Source organism: Diabrotica virgifera, chromosome 10 (assembly GCF_917563875.1).
Source record: "Diabrotica virgifera virgifera chromosome 10, PGI_DIABVI_V3a".
Classification (NCBI taxonomy): Eukaryota; Metazoa; Arthropoda; class Insecta; order Coleoptera; family Chrysomelidae; genus Diabrotica; species Diabrotica virgifera.
The window spans coordinates 89,027,150-89,042,354 of NC_065452.1; the positions used below are offsets into that span (position 1 = coordinate 89,027,150).

At 33.6% G+C, this 15,205-nt stretch overlaps 1 protein-coding gene across 3 annotated transcripts in view; it reads right to left on the reverse strand.

Moving 5' to 3' along the window:
• LOC114337973 (epidermal growth factor receptor kinase substrate 8) overlaps positions 1 to 15,205 on the reverse strand; it is a 165,064-nt gene that overhangs the window by 46,188 nt on the left and 103,671 nt on the right. The window lies entirely within an intron of this gene.

Below are 15,205 nucleotides of genomic sequence, written 5' to 3' on the forward strand. Positions count from 1 at the left end.
CGTTAAATTTCGGTTACATTCAAACTAAGCGAGATATGGTGCAAAAAATATATGACTAATGTACTTTAAGGAAAAATACGTACATACATAATAAGTACATATTTATATTTAACCCCTCGTCCACCAAAATTTAAATGCATCGTTTTTCTTCTGCAATACATTTTAATATATTGTTATTTCTACTTTCAAAAAGTTGGACGGGTTTAAAATGTAAGGTTTTTGAAAAAAAAACAAGATCAAATTATAGAGCACATTTTTAAATTTTCTTAAAAATCTTCCTTTTTCTCCATGTAATTCGAAAATAAAAATGTTCCACTCCCGAGAAGGGGTGGGAACCGCCCCCATGATAAAAGCGCCATAGTATATAGGATAGACTTTGAATTAGGAGATTGGGCTACTCCCAAAATTTCATTAAAATCGATGCAGTAGGATAGAATTCGGAGGTAATATCTTGTTCTTACTCTCACGCATTGACTGGCGTAATAGAAATAGAATGAAAATGCAAATATTGTAAACTATTAATTTCTCTGAAAAATGAACTAATTTGAAATGAAAATATGACTAATATTCTATTGATTTATGCAATTATCTATAGTATGTCCCCGAAATATGGCATCGAACATTTTCTCAAATGCAGGAATTAATGATGCGTAGAACCATAAAATATTTTCAAGTATACAAGGTGTCTCTAAAATATCAAAATAACGAGTAACTTTGTTATTTTTATAGAATGCCAGTATCTATTACGATAACGATAATAGATCGGTACGGTAAAGTTCTCGGGCGGCCCTTCCGTCCAGCGTTTTTTAGTTTCATGATTGCCTGTCTATTTTACGCAAATGGAATTACCAACCTCCAGGTATAATAGTAGAGAAGTAAAACTGATAATCAAAAATGGAATTCAACCTAATACTACTAAGAGTTATTGAAAACTGTCAAGGTAAAAAAATATCTTAGTTTATCGATATATTCGGAGAAAATCCATGTTGAAAATTTCTGATATATGAAATATTTGTTCGATATTTTATTTGTAATCGCACTCATGTAAGCCTAATGACGTCCTTTAAGTAGTAATTAAAAAATAAAAAAAGGATTAATAATAATCCCGTTAAGTCTACACATAGATAAAAATACTTCTGTTATATTTAGAGATGATTTTAAAAATTACTAAGGCGTGACTTACTAATTTTGCCTTAAGGTTAGTAAGACTTTAAGAAAGGTTATAAAAAATGCGTAAAATTACATAAAAATATTAGGTGGCGCCTGGTAGATAATTTATTTTAAACAATTATAAATCTTTGGTTGTAAATTTTTATCTGAATTTAACGAAGAAATGAATGCTTTTATAGATACTTTTCAAAAACAATCAGTAGAATGCTAATGTAGGTTTGATCGATGACATTGTAAGTACTTAAAGAAACTTGAATTTGATAATCATCTAAGATAAGCGAAATGCTAGTGATAAATAAATGGTTTGGACTAATATAAACTAAGAGAAAAAATCACAGATTTTAAATAATAAAGATGCATGTGAATTATACGGGGTTATATCAGGTTTAATATTATATTATGCAGAATTAATCTAAAAAATGGCTATATGTTTCGACGCAGCAAATTTTCATATTATAGACTCTAGAACATCATATTATGAGCCTTGTGTATTAACCGCAGACAACTTACTTACAAGACACAATTTCTATGATACATTCGCTTAAAACTCTAACTGAAAGAGTAGGATTACGCATAAATTTGAGAAAACTAAACTTATGAAATATCTCGTGATAAGCGTAAATATAACTGTTGATAATATTTCCATACAACAAACAGACACTTAGAAATGTCTGAGACACGAGATCAAAATAAGCACCGACAATCCAACAAGAAATACGGAAAAGAATAGGCATAACATGGGCAGCATTTGGCAAACTAAGTCATATTCTAAGAAGTTCAATTCCCATGTATTTCAAGCAAAAGGTTTATAGCCAATGTGTTTTGCCCGTACAAACTTATGAAGCAGAAACTTAACCCAGATATTACTACCGTCCTTTTAAAAGGCAGTGTAAATTATGCGTAATTTAGGTTAGTACAGCTACCAACTGATAGATGGCTCTAGATGGAGTGTTTTCAAGAGCCAGCATTCGACAAGTTTTAACGATTTTAGTGCGCGCACATGCTGTAATTGTGAGGTTATCTGTGTAAATTGCCAGGTTTTGGACTACAAAATGGATGCTTATAATTGGAGGTAAGTCTAGAATTAAAAAACTGTTATTTCACGGCATTGGCATGTGGATTATTGTATAATAGGGACTTATGTACGTATATTCTTGGCTCGAATAGTTGTCACGTTGTTTCAAAGGCTCGCCGCTTGGGATTTCATTTTGTTCTTTTAAAAGGACGGTAGTAATTAGTACTACCAACGTGCGTATTGTTTCAGGAGGCCTCTCAAATTGCATGAGCTATTAGAAGAGCTTGATTCTGATGAAATCCCAGTCCCTCCAGATGGTTTGATCATATTTCCCCCAGAAAATGCCAATGATGATGTCACCGATTGCGACTCCGGCGATGAAGAACTAACTACAATAAATAATTTACCGGGTAGTCAGTTGAGAAACGATGTAGAACTTGTTTTTGACAACGCGACTGAATTACCACAAGATTCTGTGAATTCCAGCCTACCAGAAGAAGATTCGGATGATGACAATATACATTGGCTTTGTTTCTTTCCAAGGAAAAGCTGCCCCATCAATTAGAGAAGAGAATATCTGCACACTGGATTCAAGGAGACTTGTATCAACACCCTGATTGTACTTACTGGAAAACTCAATTTGGACCGAAAATGACTCAGTCGCCGATGGAAATTTTCAATTTGTTTTTTGATGATGAAGTCATCAATTTGGTTACCGAATACACTAACATCTACGCAGGACAAAGAAATCTTTTGAACGACATTACTCAAAATGAGATTCGATGTTTTATAGGCGTTCTTGTATTGAGTGGTTATGTGGTAGTGCCGAAAAGGTACATGTACTGGGAAAATCGTGACGATTCGCACAACGCAATGGTGGTAGCTGCTATATCTAGGGATAGATTTTCCCACATAATGAAAGTTTTGCATGTTTGCAATAACTTGCCATTAGATAAATTTGATAGATTTGCCAAGATGTGACCCCTGTTCGACGTAATAAACAAAAAATTTATACAATTTTCCCGTTTAGAACAACATCACAGCATAGATGAGGCAATGGTTCCGTATTTTGGTCGCCATCCCACAAAACAATTCATCAGGGGAAAACCAATCCGTTGGGGGTACAAAATGTGGGTAGGAGCCCTTTGTCTGGGATACGTAGTTTGGTTTTCTCCTTACCAAGGTAATTCCACTACAATACCTGAACAATATAAAGTCCTTGGATTGGGTGCATCAGTAGTTCTATCCTATGCAGACAGATTGAATGAAGTATGGCCTCAAAGGCGATTCCATCTTATTTTTGATAATTATTTTACTTCTATTCATTTACTGCATGAGCTAAAACAAAGAGGCATATTTGGTACAGGCACTGTAAGGGAAAATCGCACCATGAAATGCCCTTTACCCTGTTCATCTATTATGAAAAAAACTAAACGTGGTAAATACGAGTATCGTCTTGATAAAAATACAGGAATAGTGGTTTGCCGCTGGCATGATAATAATATCGTTTCTATTGCTTCCAATTTTGTACCAGTAATGCCTTGCTTCTCTGTAAAGAGATTTTCACAAGCAGAGAAAAAACATATTCAAGTTCCTCAACCAAATATTGTTAGAATATACAACAACTTCATGGGCGGCGTTGATCGCAGTGACCAGAACATCAGTTTATATCGAGTGTCCATGAGAGGAAAGAAATGGTATTTTCCCCTTTTTGCTCATTGCGTTGATATGGCTATTCAAAATGCGTGGCAGATTCACAAAACTCAAGACGGTAAACTGGATCAACTTGAATTTAGAAGATCTATTGCAACTAATATTTTGGAAACTTTTAAAAAAGAAACAAAACGCGGACCTTCTAAGCGGAATTCGAATTCGGTAGCCAATTCAAGATATGACGGTATTAACCACTTGGTTCTTTATCAAGAAAAGCAATCGCGATGTGGATATTGTCACAAAAAAGTCCAGTTTTTGTGTGAAAAGTGCAAAATACCTTTACATCCAAAATTTTGTTTTAAATCCTTTCATTCTTTGTAAATTGATACTAATAAAATATATATGATATCTGGTACCGTATATTACTACCGTCCTTTTAAAAGAACACGTCAAAACTTGACAGGTATCGTCATAAAAAAATATATGATTGTGTTTTTTGGTTCCATATGCTATAATTTCCATGAAAATTCGAAATTAATTCAAAATGTTAACAATAAAAGTTTCAGTAATATCTGGGTTAAAGCTGGCTCAAAGATCCCCAAATATACTCAAAGTTACACAACGAACCATGGAACGTGCAATACTGGACGTGAGCCCTTGAGACCACATAACAAACCAACAAATCAGACAAAGATCAGGAGTTATACGCCATTAAAATAATCACGACATTAAAATTGAACTGAGCAGGGCATTTGCAAAAACACAAGATAAACAAGACGAATCATGGAATGTAGGCCCAGAAACTATAAAAGAAGCTAAAATAAAAATGTATACCATTTTTATTCAGTTGCAATGAGAAGGCAAAACAATCTTATTTTTCACTTAGAACATGGAGCGCCGTGCAGCACTCTGAATCGACGATTTTCAACTCTTATTGGAGTCATCATCGGAGAGGCGTAGGCCTGCTGTTCTCTGCTCGAAATGACCAAACCGTGAAAGTTTGTCTGTTGAAAGTCATCTGGCATTTGAAAGGTAAAGTTTTCAATCCTAATCCTAAAAAAATCCTAATAGCAACATTAATAATATTGAAAAATAGTAAAAATATTACTAAAAGATTTTTAAATTGAAAACTTATTGGCCCATTTCCCTGGTAACACCTCCAAGGCTTCTAAAATTTGCAAGCCAGGTGGATGCTGCAGTGAAGACAAAGGGAGGGAATTCTAAAAAGTTGCAATTCACAACTCCCGTCTGCAGCTTGGTAAAGTTCCAACGGAAAATTCACCTAGTTACTCTATACGAGTAATAATAATATAAAATAAAACAAAATGTATACCATTTTTATTCAGTTGCAATGCGAAGGCAAAACAATCTTATTTTTCACTTAGAACAGGGAGCCCAGTCCAGCACTCCGAATCGACGATTTTCGACTCTTATTCGAGTCATCATCGGAGAGGCGTAGGCCTGCTGCTCTCTGCTCGAAGTGACCAAACCGTGAAAGCTTATCCCCACATTGCAACTGACGTGTATGGATTAGGTGACTAGCGTCATTAGAAAGGTAATTCAATTCTAATAGCAAAATTAGTAATATTGAAAAATATTACTAAAAGATTTTTAAATTGAAAACTGGAAATGGGCCAATAAATTTTCAATTTAAAAATCTTTTAGTAATATTTTTAATATTTTTCAATATAATTAATGTTGCTATTGGGATTGAAAACTTTACCTTTCAATTGCCAGATGACGCTAGTCACCTAATCCATACACGTCAGTTGCAATGTGGGGATAAACTTTCATGGTTTGGTCACTTCGAGCAGAAAGCAGCAGGCCTACGCCTCTCCGATGATGACTCCAATAAGAGTCGAAAATCGTCGATTCAGAGTGCTGGACTGCGCTCCCTGTTCTAAGTGAAAAATAAGATTGTTTTGCCTTCGCATTGCAACTGAATAAAAATGTTATACATTTTTATTTTATATTAGTATTACTCCTATAGAGTAACTAGGTCCATTTTCCGTTGTAACTTTACCAAGCTGAAGACGGGGGGTTGTGAATTGAAACTTTTTAGAATTCCCTCCCTTTGTCTTCACTGTAGCATCTATCCGGCTTGCAAATTTTAGAAGCCTTGGAGGTGTTACCAGGGAAATGGGCCAATAAGTTTTCAATTTAAAAATATTTTAGTAATATTTTTAATATTTTTCAATTTTATGTTGCTATTAGGATTGAAAACTTTACCTTTCCTTTATAAAAGAAGCCTCTAAATGAACTATAAAAGAAAAGGGTAGTGGGAAACTGGGTACAAGCTGCTCAGTGTAGGAAGAGACTGAGAGAGGCATATGTCTAGCAGAGGACACGATCGGCTGAATGATTATAATGATGTTGATAATATCTACCACAGTTTATAGACCTTTTTTTGTTAAAATATAATAATATCCATCATAAAAGTTAAAAATACATTTTTATAACCAAAAATCATTTTGCAAAATTACTGCTATTTTTAACGTGTAAAAAATTGGAATAAATAAAGATAAAGAGTCTCTTCTTACCATCCTCGGATACGTGTTTGTAGGCTTACTCGTTATCAAAGAGGTTTTGTAAGAAGACTGAACTGAATCAAAACAAAAAGTTAGTATAACTTCTAAGCTATAATTCGTAGACGAAATATTTTTTCACATTCAAAAAGCTGGCAGTTTTATACGAATTTAAAGAAAAAAACAAAGTTATTCTATAACAAAAGACAAAAGTTTTCAATCTAATAGCACATAAAATAATACTAAAAATATTACTCTACATCCCACCAGATTGAAAACAATGGGAACCTTCTCTGGTTACACCTCCGAGGCTTCTAAAATTTGCAAGCCATAACGGATGCTGAGACTAAAGAAGATGAGGAAATTTTACAATTTATAATTCACGTCCCATCTGCTCAGCGCGGTAAAGTTCCAACGAGAATGGTTCCCTTCGTACTCCAATCAGAATAAACATGTAAATCAAAAATGAATAACCATTTTCAATTTCGTTGCAACACGAAACTACAGCGGCATCATATTCTAGTTCAATAAGAGAGTGCAGCAAGCACCTCTACCGGTTTCGAAACTTATTAGTCTGTCATCAGGAGCCACATGCTGCTCTCTCTGACCAACCAGGACAAACCCCAGCGTGCAGTTATGAATTGCAACGAACGAACTTTACTTTACTTAATCAGTAGACCCATTTGTACCTTTCGGTGTTGGGCCGAAAACGAATGAAATGGCTTGCAAATTTTAGAAGCCTCTAAAGAGAAGGTTCCCATTGTTTTCAATCTGGTGGGATGTAGAGTAATATTTTTAGTATTATTTTATGTGCTCTTAGATTGAAAACTTAGTCTTTTGCTAGCAGTTGCCGCTAAGGCATCCCCGCCATTTCGTTCGTTGCAATCCGTAACTGCACGCCAGGGTTTGTCCTGGTTGGGTCAGAGAGAGCAACATATGTGCCTCCTGATGAGAGACTAATAAGTTTCGAAACCGGTTGAGGTGCTTGCTGCACTCTCTGCTTGAACTAGAATATGATGCGGCTGTAGTTTCGTGTTGCAACGAAATTCAAAATGGTTATTCATTTTTGATTATTCTATAACGATTAGGTAAAATGTAGGGATAAGATTTCACTTAGACAGCATTTTGTCTGTGAGTGTTAAAATTGAGATTGAAATGAACATTAGTTGGACCATATTGGTGAACTAAAAATTCAAATGTTTAAAAATGTTAATGAACTTCAAAATACTATACGTTTACTGTAAGGTAGTTGATAGATTGTAATTTTTGTTTTAACTCGTATCTACTTTTTGCAGATATTACAAATAGGCTATACTTTAACAATATCATTAATAAACAAACAATGCAGTTTGTTTAAACAGTTAAAAAATATATTTTTTTACAAAAAATTCTAATTGTTTATTCTATTCTAATAAAAATTTTCTACTGTATAATAAAACTTTAAGTCTTTATCTTTCAAATGAAACTAATTACATTTTTTAATTATTATAAACAAATTAACTGGGAATTAAACAAATAATTCCTACTGTTTATCTAATCGTCCCAGAATTACTTTCGAAAAATTATCAGCTTCTCGAATATCGAAAAGGTTTTATCTTCGAGCAATAGTTTAAAAGTTATTCCATTTGTTTCAAAATCAAAAGTAACCGTAACTTTTCAAAAGAGTTTTGCGTTTTAAAAAAATATTGTTTTCACTTTTTTTAATACATACCCTACCTATTAAAGTAATTGATTGACCGATCTGAACCTTTAACAGTTTCCTAAGAGCTACAATTCACAACTTTGGGCGGAATAACAAATATCTAGGTTGATTTTTTACATTAGTCATATAGGTAAAATTTAAATAAAAAAATTGAAAAAATCTAACACATTCGCCAAAGAAAAGCGTGGCGCGTCTTCATCGAATAAACTGTTTTGGCCCCACGCTTTTCTTTAACAAATGTGTTAGATTTTTTCACTTTTTTTATTTTTTGCTTTTTAATTGATTTTTTTAAACCATTTTTAATTTTAGTCACTCGTAACCAAAGAAAAGCGTGTCTTAAATTTTTTTTTAATATTTTTTATTTTTTTACGTTTTAGTCTTACACTTTTTAAACATTAAAATATATCGTCATGTTTATTAAAATATGTATAAAACATATGATGTACAAACATGAAAAATAGTCGGAATCGGCAAAAAATTTGAAACTTTATTGTTTATTTATGAAGCATAACGTATGTAAACAATTAACGTAAAAAGTGAAATTATGTATAGTTCATATAATTAGCTACAATAAGCTGTAAAAGTTTCAAGTTTCTTCATAGTAAAAAATAAGAGAATGTAAGCATTTTCCGTTAAAATCTTTTTTTTTTATTTAAACAATTAATAATCATAACAATTTTTTTTTACTGACTATTCGTGTATTGTTTCCGTGAATGCATATGTCTGCAAAGTTTTAGTCATTTACATTCAAGAAAAGGCAGTCAAATTAACGTCCGAAGATTTGACCCAAACGATTCAACTAAAGAAAAACGTTTAATTAATTAATACGCCAAAACGAATTCTATTGTTAATTGTAGCAGAAAACGTCTCTACCGGTGGTTTTACTAAGACTACGATAAAAACACGAATTTTTTTAATTCGAGTTTTGGATGAAGTTTTGTTTCGTATCGTATTGAAATTTGACACGAATAAGCACCGATTTTTATATAAACAAATATACGAGCGTTCAAAATTTGAAACTTTATTGTTTATGTGTTTTTATTGTTTATGTTATTTACAATTAACGTAAAAAGTGAAATTATGTTGTAGTTCATATCATTAGCTACAATCCGTAAAAGTTTTAAGTTTCCACATTGTAAAAAACAAGAAAATTTAAGCATTTTCCATTAAAATGTTTTTTTTTACTTAAACAATTAATAAACATAAAAGAATTTTTTTATTGGCTATTCGTGTATTGTTCCCGCGAATGCATATGTCTGCAAATTTTCATTGAACTAAAGAAAAGCGTTTAAAAAAAGGCGCTGAAATATCTGAAGATACGAGTTTTCTTTATATAGGTCTATAATAACTAAAAAAATCAAATACATGGATTTGTCATGGTCCGCACAGTCAGTCATATTGCTATGAACCACGAAATAGCTATTTGTATAACAAGGGAGGAAAGTGCTACTTTTCCTCCCGAGAATGAAGTTTACTGCCCGACGCGTAGCGGAGGGCAGTAATCATTCAAGGGAGGAAAAGGCACTTTACTCCCATGTTATACATATGGTTTTTCCACCTTCCTCAAATTAATAACAAGTCATTTTTAATTTTAACCTAATTTATTTATGTAACTAACCAACAAAATTTATTAAAACTAAAACTAACAAATAGGTACAATATATCTGTCAACTGTCAAATATAAGTCAAATTATTAATGTAAACATTGTTAAATCAAAATAACAATTTACTGTTTTTTACCATTCTACAAAATACAGGGTGTTTTATAAATAAACGTTAAAATGTATAGATACTTACGTAATAGCCTATTTACATATGCCCAAGTAACAAATAACCAAGTACAAACCAGTCAAACAATACCAGAAAATATCCAGTCTGTCAACAACATGGTTAAACTAGAGGAGATGTTAACCAAACTAATGGAGCAAATGGGGACAATGTTAAATTTACTTACCGCAGTCGTTAGTAAATTAGCTTAATGACAGTACAACCCAAATATAAAATAGCTATATGGAATGCCAATGGTCTACAACAACACGCGTTAGAAATAAAAACCTTCCTCATTGAGCAAGATATCGACATAATGATGATTTCTGAATCACATTTTACAGATAAAAATTATCTTTGTATTCCGAAATACAAATTATACTTCACAAAACATCCAGATAACAAATCTTATGGAGGTACTGCTATAATCATAAAGGAAAACATCAAACATTACGAAAGAGAGAAATTCGACAAAAATTACCTACAAGCTACTAGTGTTACAATCGAGGATGAGCACGGTCATATAACAATGTCTACCATATACTGCCCACCCGAACATAATAACAAACAGATACAGTTTGAAGGTTTTTTTAATACACTTGGAACCAGGTTCTTTGCAGGAGGTGACTATAACGCTAAACATGTCACTTGGGGCTCACGAATTACAACTACAAAAGGAAGAGAATTAGCCAAAACAATGAAGGCTAACAATCTACAACAAATATCTACAGACGATCCAACATATTGGCCGTCAGATAGTAATAAAATTCCAGACGCCATAGACTTTTGTATCACGAAAGGTATTGATACTAAGAAATGTAAAGCAGAATCTTGTTTTGATTTATCATCCGATCACTCTTTAGTAATAATAAAGGTTAATTCTCAGATTAGAAATAAAGAAAAACAACCTTCTCTGTACAACAGTAGGACGAACTGGAACATATTCCGGGACAAACTAGATAATTTAATTTTCCTAGACTTACCGTTAAAAACTGTACTAGACATCGAAACAGCAGTCGAAAAACTAACAAAGAATATACAAGAAGCATCTTGGTTAGCCACTACAAACTATGAAACACCTCTAGGCAAAAGTGAAACATCCCCTACAGTTAAAGAAAAAATTGCTGTCAAAAGACAATTACGGAAACAATGGCAACAGGCAAGGACTGGTGAAAACAAGAAGAAACTTAATAAAGTAACCAAAGAATTGAAACAACTAATTCAAGAAGAGCTAAACCAAGGCATTCAAGACTATCTAGAAAGTCTTACACCTACAGAAGCAGCGGAATATTCATTATGGAAAGCAACAAGAAAACTCAAAACGCAACAACTTCCAAATCCACCAATCAAAAACTTCAACAATACATGGGCCAGAAGCAATAAAGAAAAAGCTGAAGTCTTCGCGGAGCACCTAAAAAATGTATTTAAACCATTTCCTTCCGAGATATCCACGGCAGAAGAAAAAGAAATAATGGATTACCTAGATGCCCCATTTCAGATGGACTTGCCTCTACATAAATTTACTGTAAAAGAAGTCAAACACATTGTAAAGCATGAAATCAACATAAAAAAGGCACCTGGATTCGATCTAATTTCTGGAAAAATCCTACAAGAGTTACCTGAAAAATGTTACAAAATTATAACCTTCATATTCAACGCAATGCTACGGACGAGTTACTTTCCCTGCACCTGGAAGGTTGCACAAATCATCATGATCCCTAAGCCCGGAAAAAACCAGAAGTCGTCTCCTCATATAGGCCAATAAGCCTGCTCCCAATGTTATCCAAAGTTTTCGAAAAGCTCTACGCCAGTAGGCTCGAAATAATAATAAATTCACAAAAATTGATTCCAGATCATCAGTTTGGATTTCGAAAAAAGCACGGAACAATTGATCAGGTGAACAGATTAGCTAACCAAATCTACAGGAATCTGAACGGTAAAAGATATTGCTCAGCAGCCTTCTTGTATATATCACAGGCATTTGACAAAGTATGGCATAGCGGCTACAATTTAAATTAAAAGAACTCTTACCCTATCCCCACTATCTACTACTAAAATCCTACCTTTCAGACAGACATTTCTTCGTGAAACAAGGGAGTGAACTTACTGCATTACATCCAATATATTCTGGCGTTCCTCAAGGCAGCGTCTTGGGACCTATATTGTTTTTTCTTTATACAGCTGATCTGCCAAGAACAAGAACCACCACTGTAGCAACATTCGCTGATGACACAGCGGTCTTGGCATCCCACACCAATCCGGCCTCGGCCTCAAAGAACCTTCAGACAAACCTTGATAAAATCCAAAAGTGGCTAAAAAGATGGCGTATCAGAGTTAATGAAACGAAATCTACACAAGTGACATTCACTTTACGCAGAGAAACATGTCCACCAGTAAAAATCAACGACTGCTACCTCCCACAAGCTGACGATGCTAAATATCTTGGCATGCATTTGGACCGACGGATGACTTGAAAGAAAAATATATTCACCAAAAGAAAACATCTAGGCATTAAATTTAGCAAAATGTATTGGCTGATTGGACGCAAATCTAAATTATCATTGGACAACAAAATACTGTTGTATAAGGCAATTCTCAAACCTGTGTGGACATATGGTATACAACTTTGGGGAAACGCCAGTGATTCCAACATTGACATTCTTCAAAGATTCCAAAACAAAGTGTTGCGAACCATCGTCGATGCACCTTTCTACATCCCCAACAGGGTCATTCTACACCACGTCAAGTTGGAATCCATCAAGGAAGTGATCTACCAGTTCACTGTTCGTTACAGTGAAAGAGTGTCAGTGCATCCTAACGTGTTGGCCAACCACCTAAACGTGCCCGATGTCAACGAAGTGCGTAGACTTGGACGCCTGCTGCCTGCCAACCTGTCTACAGGACTTACATAAGTTTTAGCTTTTAAGGACATAATATGTCCTTAGTATGTTAATATATATTATAGACACCAATAAGTACTCTCATTGTCAAAAAAAACCTAAATTTAAATTTAGCTAGTGCTTTAAAGGAGATCACTCACTGGAGTGATACTCTACATGTCAATCTCACATTTGTCAAAGCAAACGCTTATTGCCCTTCCAGCAGATTGCAGAATCCATTAGGGGTTATAAAAAAAAACGTAATAGAAAATAGATATTGTACAGGGCGTCAATAAGTTACTTCATGAATGAAATACCATGACGTCACTTTTACTTTTCCTCCTAAAAGTGACGTCATGGTATTTCATTCATGAAATATAACTTATGTATTGACGCCCTGTACAATATCTATTTTCTATTACGTAAGTATCTATACATTTTAACGTTTATTTAAAAACACTCTGTATTTTGCAGAATGGTAAAAAACAGTAAATTGTTGTTCTGATTTAACAATGTTTACATTAATAATTTGATCTATATTTGACAGTTGACAGTTATATTGTACCTACTTGTTAGTTTTAGTTCTAATAAATTTTGTTGGTTATTTACGTAAATAAATTAAGTAAAAATGAAAAGATGACTTGTTATTTGAGGAAGGCGGAAAAATCAAATGTATAACATGGGAGTAAAGTGTCTTTTCCTCCCTTGAATGAATACTGTAAAAAGTAAACTTCATTCTCGGAAGGAAAAATAGCACTTTCCTCCCTTGTTATACAAATAGCTATTACCGATATCTCACTCACAGAACTAACCCCTTTTTTGTGTCCACAAGCTATAAAGCTGTCCCGACCAAGTGAAATCTAAATCGAAATACAAAGTTTAAAATAAAATTTGGTACCAAAAATATTGGTTATACTATCTCCAATATAAAAGTTTTGATGTAACTGCTGAAAAAAATCGTAAATCCACAAAACACAGCTGTCTCATTACATCTTGAACTATAGTTTATCATTCACTGTTAAATTCCCTAAAGTACAGACTATGAAGGAAACTTTCGTAGCTGAGATATATGTAAATTGAGTCTGACAACGATAACACCGCAAAAATATTTTGAGTTGTATCTAATAAGAAATAATATGTCTTCTTCCAATAGGAAAAAATAAGTCAACTTTTAAATACAGCACCTATCGACTTCACATCGGGCAGCATTCAAAAGTGCATAAACATGTTAAAATCAGTATATTAAGGACCAGATTTTGTTACTCGGGGGTTTTTGCAGTCGCTGAACATGAATATGCCATCAGAACCACCTCCCGGAGCACCTGGTGCCCAAGGTTACTACTAAGGCACGTCATCTGGAGTTTCGTGGATTTTATTCACTAAATTGATGCAAACAGATTACTTGGGGGTTTTCGGGTAGCTGAACAATAATAAGTCATCAGAACCGACCTCCGAAGCAACTGGTGCCCAGGAAACTGCTGAGGCACATCATCTTCTTAATAAGTATTCGTGTTCAGTGATCCCAAAAACCTCCCAACTAGGGTCACAGGGGGGTTATTTAGGGCCCATTTTTGCAAATTTTGACCTAAACGAATGAAACTTTGTGCAGAGTTAGATCATCGATAGGTTAATGGAAATACGGAATTTGACATTTCCAAATTAAAAATGGCGGCCAATACGGCCGAACGCCCACCCGGCATATTTTCTTACCTAACTAAAAACTTGTTTAAGATAAGTTTAATTTGAGAAAAGGCCGTTATATAGTCTAAAAATGGGGCTATAAGGAGAATATTATCGTTTTTCAGAAAAAGTTATGGGTTGCCTATATTTGAGGCCTCAAAATTTGACATAACTTTGAACTAGATTTTCTCAAAAATGGCTCCAAGACATTTGTTTATTTTTTGATATATTTTAGATGCCCTATCGGTATTATCTATTATCACATTAAATTTTACCCAAATAGATGGCTTCCGGTTTAACCGGAAATAAAAAAATCTTAATTTTTTAGACATGACCTGTATATTTTTACACATTTTGAAAGAATACAAAATTTCCTTTCCAATGACATAAAATTGCTTGCTGTAGCTTAAAAACTCGAAAAGTTACAGTAAATAGAAGTTTTGCTGTAATCTCGTGTGTCCTCTCTCACATTGTATAAGCGCAATCATAGCAGTCCATAGAAATAGAATGAAATGCAAACATTATGTAAACTATTAATTTCTCAAAAAAAAATGAACTAATTTGAAATGAAAGTATGACTAATATTCTATTGATTTGTGCAATAATATATAGAGTGTTCCCCGAAATATGGCATCGCACATTTTCTCAAAATCTTTTGAAAATTTTACAAATTTTTTTTATAAAATTTGCCGAAATTAATGATACGTAGAACCATAAAATATTTTCAAGTATACAGGGTGTCTCTAAAATATCAAAATAACGAGCAACTTTGTTATTTTTATAGATTATCAGTATCTAGTACCATAACGAAAAT